Source organism: Hordeum vulgare, chromosome 7H, assembly GCF_904849725.1.
Source record: "Hordeum vulgare subsp. vulgare chromosome 7H, MorexV3_pseudomolecules_assembly, whole genome shotgun sequence".
Taxonomy (NCBI): Eukaryota; Viridiplantae; Streptophyta; class Magnoliopsida; order Poales; family Poaceae; genus Hordeum; species Hordeum vulgare.
Genome location: NC_058524.1, coordinates 29,145,253 through 29,162,399, shown reverse-complemented (window position 1 = coordinate 29,162,399; position 17,147 = coordinate 29,145,253).

The window sequence follows — 17,147 nt, the reverse complement described above, 5'->3', positions numbered from 1 at the left end:
AAAAAGAATCGTTTTTTGTATTGTTACAGGAAATCCCCTGTGGTTTCCTGAAATCAACCCGCGGTACATACTTCAAGAGAACGGACCGTTTTCTGTAATTTTTATAGAAACGTCCTTCAGTTCTATATTAATTAATATGCAGTTCAATTATAAGTGACAAATACTTTGAAAAATCATATCTTTTAAACGGTAACTCCAATTTTAAATCATTATTTATGAAATTTTATTAAAATAGTATGCGCAGAGTAAGAATCTGAATATATTGTTAGTTTATCTATTTAACTTTTTAAAATTCTGTTTATAATGTAATTTTCATCAATAGTATGCCCAGAGTCTAAATATGATGTTATTTTACTTATTTAATAATTTTAAAATTCTATTTATGCTGTAATTTTAATCAATAGCGCACAATCTATTTTTCGTGCTGAGGCCGATCCGTGTTGCAAATGAAAACCTCATCAAAATGAGATTGAAGTCAAAAAAAACTATCAATAATCGGCAAAACATTACATGAAAACAGAAAAATTGTTGTTCATCTTAGGGGGAGAGAGAGAGAGAGTTAGAGAGAGAGCATAGATGTATTCACAGAAAAGAGACAACGTAGATGTGAGTTTAAATAAAGATCTCGAGTCATGATTATTAGGTTAGGACGTGTTGTATGGTTTGCTCCCGTTGCAACGCACGGGCTCTTTTGCTAGTAAATTAGAACAAACACAACTTGAGTAATAAAAATGTCGACATAGCAGTCTTGTATTTGCTGGAGATAGCACTAGAGCTTCATCTGATATGAAGCCCTTCTTCTTCTTCTTCTCTGGTTTTCTCCTGCTGCTTGTGAAAGGAGATGGAGAGCCCTTTCCGTGACTGGCTGTGCTGTGTAGAATTGGATTGCAGGGAAGTGGTTCCCTCACACTCCCGATGGGAGTTATCCCCTTTTATATGCTTATGCACAATGCCATGGGGGGACTCACCTGTCAGCTGTATGTGTGTGGCCCCAATCAAGGCGCTCTTAAGTCAAGCTGGTTTTGCCAACTTGCTGCTGCTGCAGCTGGCCTTATCAGTTTGGCCTAGTAGATCAACCAACATTCTCCCCCTTATCATACGACAAAACTTATAAACCCATTCCTTAATAAAAATGGCATATGAGATAAAAGGATTGCAACGGTCAGTCAGTACCGCAGAACCCAGTTACTACAATATACCACCTTATCTCAAAATGGAACTTCTTTAACTTAGAAGCCCCATGAACTTAACACTTATTTGAAAAAAACTCATGAGCTCATTCCTTTGTTGGAACTTATACAGAGCCAATAAGGTACCAATGGTCAGTTAAGTACCATTGATCTAATTGACCATAGTACATCATTCCATCGAAGAAACAAACTCCCTTAGGTTTGTGGGGAGATGGTGTTGCAATGGTCCCAAGAGTGCAGTTTCTCTTCATATATTCTTGTGCATATCCTTATAAGCGTGCTTTGGAAAAGAAGTGAAACATGTTTTGTTTCCATAATCATAATTTGTCCCTTAATAATAGGCTGCCATTTAATCTTTATGCCAGCAACATTAGAAGGCAAGCCTCTTCAAATATTTTTCTTAGCTTTAATACCTTTAGCATAATGTGCATGAACTAATCATCAAGGCATTAACTTAAGTGATGCTCAACAGTTATGCCTTAGATTTAATACTTATTTGTTGAGCCCTAAACTTAATTCATCAAGGCCTTGAACATGTTTGAGTCTGGAATTAATCTTTGACAATGTCATAGGTGTGACATGTACCTTTTGACATGTTATATTACTCGAATAATCTGCACTCTTACATAATAAGTTTTGGGATGAATTTCTTAAGAAAACTCTTTATTCTAAATTTATATGGATCATGGACATGAATCCATATCTTAAAATCTTAGGGATTAAAGCATGCCACAATTTTAATTTGCATTCTTAATGATGCCTTAAGGAGATTGGGTAGAGCCATTCCACAATATGGCTCCCAGTCAAGGGTGAAACTTTTGTGGATAAAACTTTTGTAAATTCACGCTTTGTCCAAAAAACCTTAGCGGTCCACAACTTGGTGGTTACCACATATATTTAAACACGAGCATGCAATCCCTTAGTATGATATACATCACATCATTACTTTAGCGCTTATGTGAGCAAGGCAAAGCTTTTCTTAATAATTTTCCAGGGGTCCAGTCCTGGACTTATGTCTGCCAGTTATCCCGGTCTCAAAATCTTAAGGGCACATAATAACTTCAATATTAGTGACAACATGAAGAAAAACTTATTGCCCTTTGACGGAGTAGACATAAAACTCTAGAATGAACTTTAATACTCCCCTTTATGGACCAATCTGAGTGAATCTTTTTAAACATGAAATCACTAAGATTAACTTAATATCTTAAGGCTCAGGTTTTATGCAATATCCCTATTGCTCATGGACAACATAATATTGACCAATCATAAATTCCTTATTAGGTTTATTTCTTACTTAGCTTCGTATCACTGTTAGATACTCTTTGCCTCGAAACTAGTTAAATCATCATGATTGATTCCTTTATAATGTAAAAGGAAAAACTTTATGAAATTTGCATCTCTAAAATCTCATCTTGGTGACCATATGTCACTATTCACATTTTTTTCCTCAAACTCCCATTCACATTAAATCTTTTCAACAAGTCTTTTAACAAGACATGTTATTTGGAACTTAAGAAGAATTTTGCCAAGAATTATCTTGGCTATCTGGGAGTTTAGGAATAGCTCCGCTTTTATGTCATCAATGGAGCTCATAATAGCCATAAAGCCCTTAAGATCAATTATTCTCCCTCTAACTTTTCAACATCATACTCTCTTTTAGAGTACCATAATTTTCATTATCCTTCTTTGGTTCTTTTAGGAGAATAATTATGGAGAGCACAATTAAATCTTTTATCTTGCTTACGAGAAAAATGTATGCAAGATTTATCACTTAATATGACATAAACATTAGAATGAACATAATTGCTAATCATATGGTATTAACATTAAAAGGGCAATTTTAATTGTCCTTATCATCATGGTCATCATGCAGTGGGGTAATAATAATAGTAATAACTCTAAGAGATGGAAACTCAAAATGAAAACTAAGAAAGTTTGACTAGAAGTGGTACTTTAATAAAAAGTCAATAAAATTATTTAGGAGTAGGATTTAAACATATATCATACTTGGAAGTTCAATTGCCCCCCCCCCCTCTAAATGTGGACAGAGCTATTGCTCAACATTTCGACGAACTTCCATATTAAGTATTTCACTTTTAGAGGAGAAGTCAATATATAACTAATAACATACATCACATTGTAGGAATGGAGGATAAAGACTTTATATTTTGTGTTAATGAAAAATTTCCACAGCCCTTAACATTAACATCCAGTCCAACATAAAAGACTTCACCTCAAAACAATCTTTGTCCATGAGGTCATACTTGTAATATCCAATTTATTATGTATATTAATTTCTTTGTGCTTAATTCGAGTCCACTTTATACACTTTATCATAAATAACATAATAATGTGAACTCAAAAGTTCCATAAAATCATCTTGTCTCATACTTTAAATCTTAAATATTCTTATGATCATTACGATATTCATAAAGGTTTAAGAAGGTTTTAAGCTACTTTATTAATGTGAAAACTAACTTTATTATAACTGAACTAGGGAATTACTCCCCCCGATCCTTACGGGCATACTCCCCCAGATTGTTACTCGGTTTTGCTACCAACTGATTTTAATGGACAAGAAATTTATTAAATTCGTCTCAACGCCTTAGTAGTCAAAATTTCTTTAATGGTAGCTCATTAAATACTCATTATGCATGACCTCGTGAAACAATGATATATTCATTAAGTCAAATTATTAATCATGAAAAGCATTAAATCAGCCAAAGAACTCATGATTGAATTGGAAACATTAGCAATAGGGATAGTGAAAGTGTATGATCACAAACTTTTATAGTGATCATGCAAAAACATAACAACTCATGTAAACATTAATCTTTAGGGAATGGCACGTGTATCCAATCAATTTTGGTCAGAATGAATTCACATGCCACAAATTATTCTAGAATAACATTAAGTCTCCAATCAAAAATTTCCCTTTGGTTCCACCTTAATTGGTGATAACTTAGTCGGAAGACAACTTAGTAATTATGATGATGATCATAGAATCTTATAGTTAGAGAACTAATTGACCTGGGAATTAATTAAATGTCTTACGGCTATAAAAAACTTGATACATACATACATACATACATACATACATACATATATATATATATATATATATATATATATATATATATATATATATATATATATATGCACCTAGGTGCATGGGCTCCTTATCTTGCAGCCGTTAGATGATGAGTTGATGTATGACGTCGGTGTTGATATGGTAAATCATTAATGTGAGTATTTATGGCATTAGTTAATGAGTATGGTAAGCATGCATGCATGCATGGCAACCATTTATGATAGAGTATTTTGTTTTCACACACATCGTATGTAGTAGTATAATTTAATTATTGTGTTCCTTGAGTATTATATCTCGGATACATCTCTATCAGGTATACACATATAAATTTTACATCGGGGTATGTGTACATATTTCCACGTTAGGAAATATATGCCCATATTTTTATTTGAGTATATACCAATAAATTTAATGTTGGGATATATACATTTATGGATTTGTACCCATAAATTTGATATCGGGGTACGGAGATATAAGTTTCACATTGGTTACGTATATTTATAGGTATGTATGTATAAATTTTATATTGGATATGTATATTTAAGAGTATGTGCACTTAAATATCAAGTCGCGTATATACATTTACGACTATATGCATATAAATTTGAAGTCATCATATATATTTGTAGATATGTACACAAAATTTCACATTGAAATGTGTACGCCTATGTTTTTTGTCCGAGTATATACCTATAAATTAAACGTTAGGATACGTAGATTTATGGGTATATACCCATAAAATTCACATCGGGGTATGCAGATATGTATGTACATTTACGTATATTTATAGATATGTACATTTATGGGTATATATATATATAAATTTAATTCAAAGTATATATATTTATAGGTATGTAAGTAAAATTTCACATTGAAATATGTAAATGTGTACATGCGCATTTTTATTTTAATGAACAAAAAATAAAGATGAGTGTAACATATGTCTGCGCGCATTGCATTCCAATTGCAAAGACAAGACAAAAATAAAAGAACGTACATAAAGTATTTTAGTTTGTACATTATAAATAAACATTTACAACGAAATTAATATGTCGCATAATATATGGAAATGAATCACATGCTATGATAACACTTTGCATTTAATGACAGGTATATCACACATCATTATTTGGAAAGGAATCAATTATATATATGGCAATAATTGCATGGTGTCTAGGTGCCTGGGCACCTAGGTGCCTCAAACATTTTACCTATATAGCCATGAACCATAACGTTAATCATATACACATAATTGCGGAAGCAAACAAGTGAATTGTAAGTATAAAACCTACAACAACTTAATAATCAATTAATTTATTTATGTCTTTTGTTTAATACCCTAAAAGTACTTTAATATATTTGTGTCATGTTTCAATTTTTTTTTCCAAAAGCCTTATGCATGAAAATTCCTTTCCCAGATCATAAACTGCTTTTGCTGATATGATCCACATCAGCTTTGGCCAGAAGTGTATCATAACAACAAAATTTTGTGATCAAGTATTCATTAATCATATTTGGCTAGAATAACAAATACTAGTCACACTTTATAGCTTCTCATTATTCGAACTTCTTTTATTGATCCAGCCCACATCAGCTTTGGCGAGAAGTGAGCAAGAGCAGCAAAATTTTGCAGTCATATATTCGTCAAACAGCTTTGGCTAGGATGACAAACATCAACCACACTTAATTAGAATCATGTCTCTTTATTATTCCTTTTATTGAACTAGTCCACATCAACTTTGGTGAGAAGTGGACAAGCATAAAAAAATTGTTCACTCATGTACCCACCAATCAGCTTTGGCCAGAATGGTAAATACATACCACCCTTAAATAATTAGACACATTCAATAAAATATCCCAACTTAATTTGATTGCTCAAAAAATATTTAACTGAGACCACAATAAATTAAAAACTTAAAGCTCTCTAATAAGAGACCTATTAGAGAAGCATATCATAAACTTAAATAGATTGCCATAATTCTGAGATTAGGACATGATAAAATACCTTGAAATAAATAATCATAACATAACTGCTTTAGAAAACATGGAACATAATATAATACCATGATTGTCTTTATTTTGATCATAACAAAACTTTGCGGTTTAAATTCTTGTCAAACTACTTTAGTCAGAATGACAAAGCATAAAACCACCCTTTAATTTGAGAATTCTTTAAACTTTATTTTGCAACGGAAACATAATGACATAATGACCATAATAATTTTTCATCATAAATGTAAAAAAAACCATAATGAAAACATAAAAGGAACTTAATATAATTAATAGTAGTATAAATAATTTGAACATGATATAGTATGATATATTAAAACATAAAGGAAATTCAAAAACTTAAAGAATTGAATTATTAAAATAACAATAAAAATAATTCATGCATCATGTTTAGCTCTAAAATAATGTTTACTTCATTGCATAAAATGTGAACATTATCATGGGAAAATATTTGGTATTTTGCCAGAATTTATTTCTCCCCTTAACTGCTAAATAGGTTGCTGCTCGGGTGACCATAAAAAGCAAAAACCAGCCCATCTAGCCCCCGTTGCTTAGAATGTAAGTGCGGTGGAAACCACTTGTCCCATATACGCCATCCATTAAAAATAGTCTAAATGGTGGATGTGGATGACCACTTAATTCATATGGAAATGTGGCCAATCCACCAAAGTCCATGAAACCCACCGGCCGCCACAACCAAATCCCGATCTCCTTTCTCGAAGTACCATGACACATCCATGCTCTAGGCCTTACAATAGACAGCTAGTGGAGGCGTCGCGCCGCCGCTGCAGGTTGACGGTGTTCCTCATGGCGAAATATGTACGCGACGCCCTCATGGGCATCAACAAGCTGTTGTTCACCTGCAAATCCTTGCTGCTTCCGGTGACAACCTCGTCGTCGCTTTGCTGTCCATGCAGCTAGCCTTCACGCTTGTCATCACCATTGCCAACGTCCACCACCCGCTCATCTTTGTCAACCCAACGCCATCATGCTCATGACGATCTGCTGCATTCTCCGCACGCTGGCAAGAGCCTCGATCGGAAGGGCTACATCATGGCCGCAGGTAACTGGTTATATGTGGAAGCCACATTAACCACGTAAATATCACCTGGACTATGACATAATCCCATATAACAATGCGGTGCGGGGAAGTCCCACAATGCCCAGCAATATGTCCATTTACATCCTGACCCGCTGCCCCCTCGGTCCCGAGATACAGCCGCATGGACCTGGGTCGTGAGTCCACCTGACGCTGCTGGCCCGAACAAAACAACCACGCAGCACTGGCCTCCCCTTACTCCCTCCACCCGAGGGAGCGACGGTGAGGGTGACGCGACGGCGGAGCCAGCCGCAGCAGAGGAGGGCGTCAGCGCCGATGAGCTCCTCTCACCGGGGTCCCGTGCGGCTTCGACCTGCCCGAGGCTCCGTCGAGTGGGGTTTGATGGCATCACATGTGACGCAGCCCTGCGCGCGCGCGACGGCGACGGCGTGTAGCGTTGGATCCAGCACAGCGGCGCCACTCCCTCAACAGCAAGTATGCAAGGAGGCAGTAGCATCCACCATCTGGTGCAGTGGGGAGCAGGGCGCTCGGGCACGAGCCCAAACGCGCCCGCCAACTTCAAGTGGTTTGTTCCGGGGTCGCCGCACGGCGACGGCAAGCACGTTCACCCATAAGGCAAGCACCCACTGCTCTTTATTTCATCACCAATAGTATTAGGGTTCCACCAAGATTTGGGCATTTCCTTGGTTAGGGTTTCGGAATTTTGGGGATTTCTTTATGGTTAATTTCAAATCATTCAATCTCCAACTTAATTTAACTTTAACCGAAACTAGGCCATCAACAATAGCGACAAATCATGAACTTGCATAAGCCTGGGTTTCGGATTTAGAGAAAATCCATATGATTCATGCATAACTTAGTTATTTCCCCATCAATTCAAGCTTAAACCAAAACCACAAGCCACATCACCAGAAGAAAATTGGGGATCTTCAATTTCTAGGGTTCCTTTAAATTGGGGATATTGCATAGAGGCTTTAATCTCCTGTCATCATCATTAAATGAAAACCCTAGAGCCTCAATTACTCTATTAGGGCTAGATTGCTTTAGTAGCAAAAACTGCTAAAACTTTAGCATGAACAGGAAGGAACAACTTAAATATAAGCATAAACATGCTTGCTAAGATAGGATCTAGGGCATTTTAAATTTAATCATTAGCATAAATACATGAATATGTGCACATGCCCTTAGGTTAGATGCATGTAAGCAAGAAGACTCTGGTACCATAGTTAGAAAACTGAGAGATGATCTCAGGATCATCTTGCACAAGAACCGAACCACATCTGATATAAATTAGAACAAAAACACCTTGAGTAATAAATATGTCGACATAGCATTCTTGTATTTGCTGGAGATAGCACTAGAGCTTCATTCGAGATGAAGCCCTTCTTCTTCTTCTCTGGTTTTCTCCTGCTGCTTGTGGAAGGAGCTGGAGAGCCCTTCCCATGGCTGGCTGTGTTGTGTAGGATTAGATTCTAGGGGAACTGGTTCCTTCACACTCCCGATGGGAGTTATCCCATTTTATACTTATGCACACTGCCATGGGGGGACCCACCTGTCAGCTGTATGTGTGTGCCCCCAATCATGGCACTCTTAAGTGAAGTTGGTTTTGCCAACTCGCCGCTGCTGTAGCTCGCCTTATCAGTTTGGCTTGGTAGATCAACCAACACTACGTATTTTAGGTTTCATCGATCGTTGGGGGGGGGCAGGCCCCTGCTCGTCCCCCTTCCTCCGTCCCTAATCATAGCATCACCGCCGCCGCCGAGGGCTGTCACTGGTTCCTCTCCGCGGCGATGCGAGTGCGGCATAGCAATGCTCGCAGCACCTACAAGCGCTGCATCACAACACTATAAGTTGTCGAGGAGCGCCACATTGCAACGCTAGCTACCGGTGGATGCCGAGAAGCGTCGCATCGCCGGCAGCACTGACGAGAGTTGCATTACCGCATTGCAACTTCTCCCCACGCTGCATTTAAACTCCACCGGCGCGCGCAACACCATGTATGTTGCATTGTCAGCTTTCGCCGCCGGCGAGATATGCAGGTCGCAGCCCTAGGGTGTGCTACATTGCAGCCCCGCCGTCCTGTCCAGATCCGTGGGGTCATGGCAGCACACAAAACGCCTTACCTAATTCTGGCTAGGAAGCCTCCTCCGTAAAAACACTGGCTCACAACGCGACAGCTGCTGCCATATGGCGAGGAGTGCTAGTCGGGGGAAGCCCCCGAGGCCCCCCGCGTCGCCCTCCCCGAGGGAGGCGACCGGGGCGGCTCCCCTCTCCTTCCCCTCCCAGCGAGCCGCCGCCGCCCCTGCCCCTCGCCGCTGCCGTCGGCGGGCGTGGCTGGGCGTTGCCCGCGTGGCGCCCCGCAGCCCGGCGGGGCGGCCCCCCTTCTTCCCCTGTCGCTGGTTCCCGGCGCGGGCAGGCGGTCCTCGCGGCAGAGCCCCTCGGACGACGGTGCTCCGGTGCGGATCTGAACGACGGTGGTGCAGAGGCGCTACCCCTTGGCAGCGATGATGGCCCTGGCACGCGGCAGCCCGCGGCGCCCAGCTGGCCCAGATCTAGGCCCTAGGGGCCCGAGCTGGGGCGGGGCGGGCCTGCTGGGGGCCATGGTGGGTTGTCCTCCGGTGGCTCTGGCGAGCTCTTCGCGACAGGGACGGCGGCTGTTGTGCCGCGACCGCTGCAACGTGGCGGCGGAGCTTCACGGGCCCGTTCTGGGCTCGGCTGGACATTTGGTCTGGTGTGCCTCTGCTGCTATGCCTGGTCTGCTACCACCTAAGCCGGTGGAGGTTGTTCCCTCCCTCGTGGCTACGGTGTTGTCGGTCCTTGTTTACGGGTGTCTTGTTTGGATCCGACCGGCCTCACTTCGTTGGCCATGGTGAGACGACGGCGGCTTCCTCGTGACTGTGTTGGTGCATATTGGTGGGCGGCGGGTGTGGCGGAGCCGTAGGTTGGTCCTGGGTGGCGGGTGCGAGGGGTCGGGAGAAATCCCTGTCGGATTGCCTGCGGGCGCCACCATCCTTCTTGAAGGGTGTCGGGTGACCCTCTCACCCCACCACCCTCCATGTACCGGGAGAAATCCTAGGATTCGTCCGGGCAACAGCGTTGACATCGTCGCATTCCTTCTTGAAGGTGGTGCTTGGTGCACGACAACTCGATGGCTTTGGAGCGTGGTGATTATCTTCGGTGGGCACAACGGCCGCGGAGAGTCGTAGCTTTCGTTGATCCGGCGTTGTTGGTATTTTTTCTCTTATTTTCTCTTGTATTTTCTTTTGGGCGTGCTTGTGCTGTCCATCCAGCGTTGTTCGGAATGTTGTATCTTATGGTTGCTATATCCATATGGCAGGCGTGTCGTCACAGCGGCAGCTTTCTCTCTTCTCTCCCACCTCCGATCACTCTCTCTCTCTCTCGTGAAGGATCAAACGGGAAGACGAAGGTTTTGTGCTGCTTAACTTGCGCAGCGTTTTCTCCTCATCTTATTTATACTTCTGTTACAGATGCAACCGAAAGTACCTAGTCTACCGGGGCCACGATCGAGCTCATGTGCCGCGTCATCCCACGACCGCTTCCTCGTCGCCCCTTATCGCCGCCATGTTCGCAGTCTCCTCGTGCCATCCCACGAGAGCGATCATTGCGGCGTAAAACGGCTAAAGCAAATCTAGCCTATACTACGAGCGCGCGCGGGAACAGGCTCCTTATGCGCGCCTAACTTATCTCTGACGAAACTGAAACTAACACTAACACTGACGAGTTGCGACGCCAGGTTCAGAGCAGAAGGATTCTCCCACACTTCACCCCCTAATGCCCAGATGTTATTTCCTGCACACCCAGCATCTGCCTCATCTCGACGAACTTGACGCGGCCAAGAGCCTTGGTGAGCAGGTCGGCTCGTTGCCTACCGGTGTTGACGAAGAAGACGTCGACCTTGCCTTCCTCGATGAACTGACGAATGAAATGGAAGCGAGTGTCGATGTGCTTACTTCGATCATGGTGCACCGGGTTTTGACTCAGTGTGATTGCTGATTTGTTGTCAACCAGCAGCTTGAACCTCACTGGTTCCATTCCCAACATCTCGGCGAGCAGACGGCTCAGCCAGATGCCTTGACACGCAGCGCCAGCCGCCGCGATATATTCTGCCACGCAGGATGAGAGCGCCACAACTTTCTGCTTCTGCGAGGTCCAGGTGATGATGCTGCCGCCGAGGAAGAAGACTATGCCCGTTGTGCTCTTGCGATTGTCCACGTCTCCGGCGTGGTCGCTGTCACTGTATCCTACAAGGGTGGGTGTCGACGAGCTTGTCCGGTAGCAACATCCATATCCAAGCGTCCCCTGAACATAGTGTAGGATCTGTTTCACTACGCTCCAGTGTCGTGCTCCCGGAGCCTCCATGAACCGGCTTGCGAAGCCCACAACGTGCGCAATGTCGGGTCTTGTATGAACTAAGTACGGAGCCGTGGTCTGGTGTCGGATGCCGCTCTCCGCGCAGTACAACTTGAATGCGCCGGAGTTGAACTCGCCGCCCCGGTCCAACCAAAACGTGAGCAACCGACACTCTCCTTGTGCTTCTGCCGCAGCCTTCACCTTCTTGAACCTTGCGAACGCCTCGTCCTTTGTCCTGAGCATCTCAACCCACATGTATCGGCTATGATCATCAACAACTAGCAGGAAATACCTGCTTCCACCAGAAGTTGTCGGGTGATCGGCCCGCACAGATCGGTGTGCACCAGCTCCAAGGCGCGCTCCGCGCGGTATGTCGCTGCCGGGGGAAACGGCAGGCGATGTTGCTTTCCCAGTGCGCACCCATCACAGAATTGCTCCACATGCTCGATTGTGGGAATCCCGCGCACCATGTTCTTGGCGGCGAGGGCGTGCAGTGCACGGAAGTGTAGATGCCCATATCTGGCATGCCAGAGCCACGCCGTTTCATCCGCTTTAGCCAGCAGGCATACGCGCTTGGCGATGACAAGGTTGACGATGTAGAGGCGATTCCTCCGTCGAGGTACGCGCGCGATCTGCGCCTTGTGGCGATCGTAGATGTTCAGTACCCCACTGTCGATGACGATGGTGCAACCGTTCTCGTCCATCTGCCCCAGCGAGATGATGTTGCTCTTGAGAGCGGGGATGAAATACACTTCTGCCAGTGCACGCTGCTCCCCGCTCAGGCCTTCGAACACCACCGTGCCCTTGCCCTGGATACTGACGGCCGAGCCGTCTCCAAAACGCACGGTGCCCTGCACCGTCTCGTCGAGAGCTGCGAAGACCTCCCTTGTTCCCGCCATGTGACTCGTGGCACCCGAGTTGAGATACCAGGCGCCGTCTCCGGCGTCGGCCGGTACTACACGCTCCTCGTTGCGGAGCACTGTCTACGACGTGACTATGTCCACTGTGTCAGTGGCCGGGTGTTCGATCGCGTGGGCCATCAACAGTGAAGGCTCGGCGTCGTCCGGGCCTTGCGTGAGGTTCGCCTCCTCACCGCGCTCGCGCCGTGGCTGTCGGCACTCGCGCACGAAGTGTCCTTCCTTGTTGCAGTTGTAGCACTTCATCTTAGCTTTTCCCTTGTTGCCGCGCCCGCCGGTGTCCTAGCCACCTTGGTTGTTCCCGCGTCCACCGGCGCCACGGCCACCGTTGCCGCGTCTGCCGCCACCTCGGCGGTTTCCCCTTCCACTGTTCCAGCCGCCGGCTTCCCCGGAGGAACCTTCCTCCGGGCTCTTCTGCTTCTGCCTCGCGTGCCACTCGGCCTCTGTCAGGAGAAGCTGAGCGCCACCAGCACTGTCTGCCCTGGCAGTGTGTACCGGTCCTCGACGGCTTGAAGGCGACCCGTCACCTCCTCGATGGACATGGATTTGAGGTCCATCAGTGTCTCGATCGAGATGGCAACCTGCATAAACTTTGGTGGAACCGAGCGCAGCAACTTTCTCACCGCTTTCACCTCTTCGACGGTGTCTCCGAGCGCCTGAACATCGTTGATGAGACCGGTGACGCGTAGCGCGAAGTCCTCCACGGTTTCCCCGTCCTTGAATGACAGTGCCTCGTACTCGGATCGAAGGCGCCGCGACTTCGCCTCGCGAACGCGTTCCACCCCCACGCGCATGGCGGCGATGGCATCCCAGGCATCCTTGGCGGAGTCTTTTCCGACCAGTGTACGTAGCATCTCTGGCGGCACCGCGCACAGGATGGCGGACAGGGCGTTGCGATCGTTGCGCTCGACGTCGGTCCCCTGTTCGATGGCGCGCCAGAGGCCCTGGGCCTGCAGCCTGACGCGCATGAGCAACGCCCAATCCCCGTAGTTCGTGCGCGTGAGCATGGGATACTGCTGAGGATTCCCCATGCCCGCGGCTCCCTGTTGCACCTGGTGGACGATCACTTCCCGCCGGGCCCTGCGCCTGGATAGGCTGCGCCCGCGGCGCTCGCTTGATCGTTGCGGCGTCAGCGATCTGTCCGGCGTCCCGGGCATCTCCGTAGGGTTTCTTCGGATGGCTCTGATACCAATTGTCGTTGCAGCGGCAGCTTTCTCTCTTCTCTCCTACCTTCGATCACTCTCTCTCTCTCTCGTGAAGGATCAAACGGGAAGACGAAGGTTTTGTGCCGCTTAACTTGCGCAACGTTTTCTCGTCATCTTATTTATACTTCTGTTACAGATGCAACCGAAAGTACCTAGTCTACCGGGGCCACGATCGAGCTCAGGTGCCGCGCCATCCCACGACCGCTTCCTCGTCGCCCCTTATCGCCGTCATGTTCGCAGTCTCCTCGTGCCATCCCACGAGAGCGATCATTGCGCGTAAAACAGCTAAAGCAAATCTAGCCTATATTACGAGCGCGCGGGAACAGGCTCCTTATGCGCGCCTAACTTATCTCTGACGAAACTGAAACTAACACTAACACTGACGAGCTGCGACGCCAGGTTCAGAGCAGAAGGATTCTCCCACAGGACGTCGAGAGAGGGATGCAACAGCAGAGGCTGCACGCTGTCTTTTGCTTGCACATCGGCGGTTGTTGTCATGGCGAGGGATGGGAAGCGGTGGCCACGGGCCATGTTTTTCTTCCAGCGATGGCGGCTGTTTCGAACGAGAACTCATCTCTTACAAACGGATTTCATTTTTTTGAACTTATTTGAACTCCATACTTTTTGTGTGTTCAAAATGCACCATTCAAAGGCACATCACAAAAATTCAACAATTTCTGACTTCATTTGGTATTCTTCGTGCATTTACTTATTTTTTTGAGCTAGTTGACCCTGAAATTGGAAAGCACTACAAATGAACTCTGAAAATGTTGAAAGTTGGCATGCTATCATCATTTCACCCACATAGCATGTGTTAAAAAGTTGAGAGGGCTACCACAAAAACTGGATGCAGTTCGTGTACAAAACGGACAATCTCTCTTGAAGTAGCAGCGTTTCGAAGGAGAACTCATCTCTTACAAAGGGATTTCATTTTTTTGAACTTATTTGAACTCCATACTTTTTGTGTGTTCAAAATGCACCATTCAAAGGCACATCACAAAAATTCAACAATTTCTGACTTCATTTGGTATTCTTCGTGCATTTACTTATTTTTTTGAGCTAGTTGACCCTGAAATTGGAAAGCACTACAAATGAACTCTGAAAATGTTGAAAGTTGGCATGCTATCATCATTTCACCCACATAGCATGTGTTAAAAAGTTGAGAGGGCTACCACAAAAACTGGATGCAGTTCGTGTACAAAACGGACAATCTCTCTTGAAGTAGCAGCGTTTCGAATGAGAACTCATCTCTTACAAAGGGATTTCATTTTTTTGAACTTATTTGAACTCCATACGTTTTGTGTGTTCAAAATGCACCATTCAAAGGCACATCACAAAATTTCAACAATTTCTGACTTCATTTGGTATATTTCGTGCATTTACTTATTTTTTTTGAGCTAGTTGACCCTGAAATTGAAAAACACAACAAATGAACTCTGAAAATGTTGAAAGATGGCATGCTATCATCATTTCACCCACATAGCATGTGTTAAAAAGTTGAGAGGGCTACGACAAAAACTGGATGCAGTTCGTGTACAAAACGGACAATCACTCTCGAAGTAGCAGCATTTCGAACGAGAACTCATCTCTTACAAAGGGATTTCATTTTTTTGAACATATTTGAACTCCATACGTTTTGTGTATTCAAAATGCACCATTCAAAGCCACATCAGAAAATTTCAACAATTTCTGACTTCATTTGGTATATTTCGTGCATTTACTTATTTTTTTTGAGCTAGTTGACCCTGAAATTAAAAAGCACTTCAAATGAACTCTGAAAATGTTGAAAGTTGGCATGCTATCATCATTTCACCCACATAGCATGTGTTAAAAAGTTGAGAGGGCTACGACAAAAACTAGATGCAGTTCGTGTATAAAACGGACAATCTCTCTCGAAGTAGCAGCGTTTCGAACGAGAACTCATCTCTGACAAAGGGATTTCATTTTTTTGAACTTATTTGGACTCCATACTTTTTGTGTGTTCAAAATGGACCATTCTAAGGCACATCACAAAATTTCAACAATTTCTGACTTCATTTGGTATTCTTCGTGCATTTACTTTTTTTTGAGCTAGTTGACCGTGAAATTGAAAAGCACTACAAATGAACTCTGAAAATGTTGAAAGTTGGCATGCTATCATTATTTCACCCACATAGCATGTGTTAAAAAGTTGAGAGGGCTACGACAAAAACTGGATGCAGTTTGTGTATAAAACGGATAATCTCTCTCGAAGTAGAAGCGTTTCGAACGAGAACTCATCTCTTACAAAGGGATTTCATTTTTTTGAACTTATTTGAACTCCATACTTTTTGTGTGTTAAAAATTCTCCATTCAAAGGCACATCACAAAATTTCAACAATTTCTGACTTCATTTGGTATTCTTCGTGCATTTATTATTTTGTTTGAGCTAGTTGACCCTAAAATTGAAAAGCACTACAAATGAACTATGAAAATGTTAAAAGTTGGCATGCTATCATCATTTCACCCACATAGCATGTGTTAAAAAGTTGATAGGCTACGACAAAAACTGGATGCAGTTCGTGTACAAAACGGACAATCTCTCTTGAAGTAGCAGCGTTTCGAATGAGAACTCATCTCTTACAAAGGGATTTCATTTTTTTGAACTTATTTGAACTCCATACGTTTTGTGTGTTCAAAATGCACCATTCAAAGGCACATCACAAAATTTCAACAATGTCTGACTTCATTTGTTATATTTTGTGCATTTACTTTTTTTTTGAGTTAGTTGACCCTGAAATTGAAAAACACTACAAATGAACTCTGAAAATGTTGAAAGTTGGCATGCTATCATCATTTCACCCACATAGCATGTGTTCAAAAGTTGAGAGGGCTATGACAAAAACTGGATGCAGTTCGTGTACAAAACGGACAATCTCTCTCGAAGTAGCAGCGTTTCGAACGAGAACTCATCTCTTACAAACGGATTTCATTTTTTTGAACTTATTTGAACTCCATACGTTTTGTGTCTTCAAAATGCACCATTCAAAGGCACATCACAAAATTTCAACAATTTCTGACTTCATTTGGTATATTTCGTGGATTTACTTTTTTTTTTTGAGCTAGTTGACCATGAAATTGAAAAGCACTACAAATGAACTCTGAAAATGTTGAAAGTTGGCATGCTATCATCATTTCACCCACATAGCATGTGTTAAAAAGTTGAGAGGGCTACGACAAAAACTGGATGTAGTTCGTGTACAAAACGGACAATCTCTCTCGAAGTAGCAACGTTTCGAACGAGAACTCATCTCTTACAAAGGGATTTCATTTTTTTGAACT